The sequence below is a fragment of the Nomascus leucogenys genome, chromosome 3 (assembly GCF_006542625.1).
Source record: "Nomascus leucogenys isolate Asia chromosome 3, Asia_NLE_v1, whole genome shotgun sequence".
NCBI lineage: Eukaryota > Metazoa > Chordata > Mammalia > Primates > Hylobatidae > Nomascus > Nomascus leucogenys.
In genome coordinates this window covers 112938840-112943968 of record NC_044383.1, presented here as the reverse complement: position 1 = coordinate 112943968, position 5129 = coordinate 112938840, and the positions used below count along the sequence as shown (strand labels likewise).

General features: G+C 38.2%; 1 pseudogene; it reads right to left on the bottom strand.

Moving 5' to 3' along the window:
- Positions 1–3792: 3792 nt before the first annotated feature.
- LOC100581644 lies at positions 3793–4579 on the bottom strand (annotated as a pseudogene).
- Positions 4580–5129: the final 550 nt, after the last annotated feature.

Here is a 5129-nt window from a genome sequence, read left to right as displayed (position 1 = left end):
GGAGCTCCAGTGTCAGATGCATATATATATTTAGGATTGTGATATTTTCCTGTTGGACCAATCCTTTTATCATGATATAATGTCACTCTTTGTCTTTCTTTTTTTCTGTTGTTTCTTTAAAGTCTGTTTTGTCTGATATAAGAATAGCTACTCCTGCTCACTTTTGGTTTCCATTTGCATGGAATATCTTTTCCCACTCCATTACCTTAAGTTGATGTGAGTCCTTATGTATTAGGTGAGAGTCTCTTGAATACAGCAGATACTTGGTTGGTGGATTTTTATCGATTCTGCCATTCTGTAGCTTTTAAGTGGAACATTTAGGTCATTTACGTTCATTAGTACTAAGATGTGAAGCACTGTTACATGCATCATGCTAGTTGTTGCTTGAATACCTTGTTTTTCTCCCCCCATTGTCAGTTATTGTTTTATAGTCCCCGTGAGATTTATGCTTTAAGAAGGTTTTATTTTGCTGTACTTTGAGGTTTTGTTTCAAGATTTAGAACTCCTATAGCATTTCTTGTAGTGCTGGCTTGGTAGTGGTAAATTCTGTCAGCATTTGTCTGAAAAAGAATTTATCTCTCCTTCATTTATGAAGCTTAGGATTGCTGGATTCAAATTTCTTGCCTAACAATTATTTTGTTTAAGGCAGCTAAAGATAGGACCCTAATACCTTCTGATCTGTAAGATTTCTGCTGAAAAATGTCCTTTAATCTAATAAGTTAGATTAACATATAGGTTATCTGACACTTTTGTTTCATAGTTCTTAAGATTCTTTCATTGGTCTTGACTTTAGATAACTATGTAGGTTACCTGATGCTTTTGTCTCATAGCTTTTAAGATTCTTTCGTTTGTCTTGACTTTAGATAACCTGATGACTATGTGCCTAGGTGATGATCTTTTTGTGATGAATTTCCCAGATGTTCTAAAAGCTTCTTAAATTTGGATGTCTAGATCTCTGGCAAGGCCAGGGAAGTTTTCCTCAATTATTTCCTCAAATAAGTTTTCAAAACTTTTAGATTTCTCTTCTTCCTCAGGAACACCAATCATTCTTATGCTTGGCCATTTAACACAATCCCAAATTTCTTAGAGGTTTTGTTCATTTTTAAAAAATTCTTTTTTCATTGTCTTTGTCTGACTAGATTAGTTCCAAAGCCGTGTCTTTGAGCTCTGAAGTTCTTTCTTCTACTTGTTCTAGTCTATCATTGAAACTTTCCACTGCATTTTGTATTTCTCTAAGTGTGTCTTTCATTTCCAGAAGTTGTGATTGTTTTTTCTTTACGATATCTATTTCTCTGGAGAATTTTTCATCCATATACTGTATTGTTTTAATTTCTTTAAGTTGTTTTTCACATTTCTCTGGTATCTCCTTGAGTAGCTTAATAGTCAATTTTCTAAATTCTTTCTCTGGCAATTCAGAGATTTCTTCTTGGTTTGGCTCCATTGCTGGAAAGCTACTATGATTTTTTTTTTTTTTTGGTGTGTTATAGAACCCCATGTTGTCATATTAACAGAAATACTTTTCTAGTTTCTTCTCATTTGCATAGGCTATTTCATTGGAAAGATTTGTAACTCAAGGCCTGCTGTCCAGATTCTTTTGTCCCATGGGTTGATCCTTTGATGTGGTGCTCTTCCCCTTCCCCTAGGGATGAGGCTGAGAGCCAGACTGCAGTGATTGCTATTGCTCTTCTCGGCCTAGCCACCCAGTGGGGCTACCAGGCTCTGGTGCTGAGGAGTATCTGCAAAGAGTCCTGTGGTGTGATTCGTCTTCAGGTCTTCCAGCCATGGATACCAGCACCTGCTCTGGTGGAGGTGGCAGGGGAGTGAAGTAGACTTTTTGAGAGTCCTTGGTTATAGATATGTTTAGTGTGCTGTCTTTCTTGAATGCTGGTTATGCTAGCAGTGAAGTTATCACATGGATAGACTCAGGACCTTCAGTTAGCCAGGATGTTGCAGGCAGTGGAATTAGCTGTTGTTTTCTTCTTCCTGGGAGCAGTGTTATTCTGTCTTGAGTTGCTCTAATGGCCTGAGTTTGTTGGCCTCTAGCCAGGATGTGGCACTTTCAAGAAAGCACCAGCTGCAGTAGTAGAAGAGGGGAAGGGAGGGGGAGGGAGGGGAAAGGAGGGGAAGGGAGGGGAAGGGAGGGGGAGGGAGGGGGAGGGAGGGGGCGGGAGGAGAAGAGAGGGGAAGGGAGGGGAAGGGAGGGGAGGGGAAGGGAAGGGAAGGGAGAGAGAGAGAAAGAATGAAAGGAAAGAAAGAAAGAAAGAAAAAAGAAAGATCTGTAATGTGAAAGAGAGAGACAAATTGAAAATTAAAACCTAGTAGAACCAGAACTAATGCAGAAAAAAGAACTTTAACAAACAAAAAACTATAAATCAGCCTTAGGGAGTAACAAGGTAATATAATACATCTTTAAACATCTGAGAAAGAGGAAAATGATGAAATTGCAAATATGATAGGCAATTATAATTTGAAATTTTAGCAGAAATGTTAAAAAATAAAACCAAGTAAATATTTCAGGAAACAAAACAATGTAATTGGAATAGAATAAAAATGATAAAATATTCAGAAAAATCAATCCAGATGTCAAACATCAGACTATTAGGTATTCCAGAAAGAAAAAAAGAGAAAATGTAAGTAAAAAAATCATTAAATATATAGGATGAAGATCCAATTTGTGAAGAGAGTGATAATTTAATTTCAAATGCCTAATTTCTAGTTTCATTTTTTAATATTTTATTTTAAATTTCAGCTTTTATTTTAGATACAGGGGGTATATATGCAGGTTTGTTACATGGGGATATTGCACAATGCTGAGGTTTGGGGTAAAGATCCCATCACCCAGGTAGTAAGCATAGTACCCAATAGGTAGTTTTTCAACCCATGCCCTCCTCCCTCCCTCCCGCTTCTAGTAGTCCACAGTGTCTATTGATCCCATATTTATGTCAATGTGTGCTTAATATTTAGCTCCTAAATATAAGTGAGAACATGTGATATTTCTGTTCCTGCATTAATTCACTTAGGATTATGTCTTGCAACTGCATCTATATTGCTGCAAAGGACATGTCTTTATTCTTTTAATGGCTGCATAGTATTCCATGGTGTATACGTACCACATTTTTTTTTAAATTAATCTACCATTGATGGGCACCTGGGTTGATTCCATGTCTTTGCTATTGTGAATAGCATGGCAATGAACATATAAATGCATGTGTCTTTTGGGCAGAATGATTTATTTTTCCTTGGGTATATACCCAGTAATGGGTTTTCTGGGTCTAATGGTAGTTCTGTGTTAAGATCTTTGAGAAATCTCCAGACTGCTTTCTATGGTGGCTGGACCAATTCACATTCCCGCCAATAGTGTATAAGCATTCTCTTTCTTCCACAGCTCACCAGCATCTGTTGTTTTTTTGACTTTTTAGTAATAGCCGTTCTGACTGATGTGAGATGATATCTCATTATAGTTTTGATTTGTATTTCCCTGATTGGTGGTGATAAGCATTTTTTCATATTTGTTGGCTGCTTATATGTCTTCTTTTGAGAATATCTGTTTGTCCCCTTCTCTCATTTTTAAATGGGAGTATTTTACAACCATCTAATCTTCAACAAGGCTGAAAAAAATGAGCAATGGGGAAAGTATGCCCTATCCAATAAATGGTGCTGGGATAACTGGCTAGTCATATGCTGAAGACTGAAGCGGGACCCCTACTTTTCACTCTACACAAGTATTTTTTTAATCATGCTGAATTATTTTAAATTACGTACAAAGATGTAACATGTCACCCAGAGACCATTTCACACACTGTTCTGTTTAGCCACTAGTCTCTTGTCTCTGTCTTTAGCAAAGGTGAGGTGGATACCCTTTCCTCAGGGAAGGTTTGTTGCCCTTGGTTTGTTGCCCTTGCCAATAACAAAAAATGTTGGAATGCCAGGTGGCAACGCTGTTGCCATTGGCATCTTTCACGTGAACCATGGCAAAATATCCAGGGTGCCTCTCTCTGTTGGTGATCACACCAATTCTTCCCAAGTTAGCACCTCCAGTCACCAGACACTGGTCACCAGCATCAAGCTTGATGAAATCAGTATCTTGCCGGTCTCCAAGTCAACCTGAATGGTTTCATTAACCTTGATGAGGGGATCAGGGTAGCACATGGTACAAGCATCATGAGTCACCAGATGAGGGATTCCTTCTGTGCCCACTAAGATTTTTCTCACTTTGCATAACTTGTACTTGACCTCCTCAGGTGTAATACGATGTACATCAGAGCAACCCTTGGTGTCATAGATCAGACAGAAATTGTCTCCCTTGTCAATGCTGATGACATCCATAAATCTAGCAGGGTAGGTTATGTCAGTTCGGACCTTGCCATCTATCTTAATGAACTGCTGCATGCAAATCTTTTTCATTTCTTCTCAGGGCATACTTAAGTCTGTTCCTTAGGAAAATGATGAGGGGGAGACACTCTCTCAGCTTGTGAGGACTGGTGGATTGACAAGGAGCAAACACACTGGTCAATGTATCCCGCATCCAGTACTTTGGAGCTGCCACCCATTTCAGATGCTTCTTGGGACCAGGAACCATGACTGCGCTAGGCATGGAAACAGCCAGAAATTAACTCAAAATGGATGAAAGATTTAAGTGTAACACCTCAAACTAAAATTCTAGAAGACAAATTAGGAAATACCCTTCTTGATATTGGCCTTGGCAAAGAATTTTTGGCAAGGTCCCCAAAAGCAGTTGTAACAAAAACACAAATAGACATGTGGGACCTAACTAAACTAAGAAGCTTCTGCACAGAAAAAAAAGACACTATCAACAGAGTAAACAGACAACCTGCAGAAGAAGAGAAGACATTTGCAAACTATGCATCCAACAAAGGGTTAATAACCAGAATCTATAGGGAACTTAAACAAATCAGCAAATAATTTCTAGTTTCTACTGGCACAGGAAATACAAAAAGGTACCACACCAATGCACATTATTATGCAATATCATAATACCAGTGATAGAGAGAGGATGCACTAACTTCTAGAGAGAAAAATACTTCATAGGAAGGAGCAATCAGAATAACATCATATTTTTCCACAGCAACATTTGGTACTACAAGATAATGAAAGATCTGATAGAATAT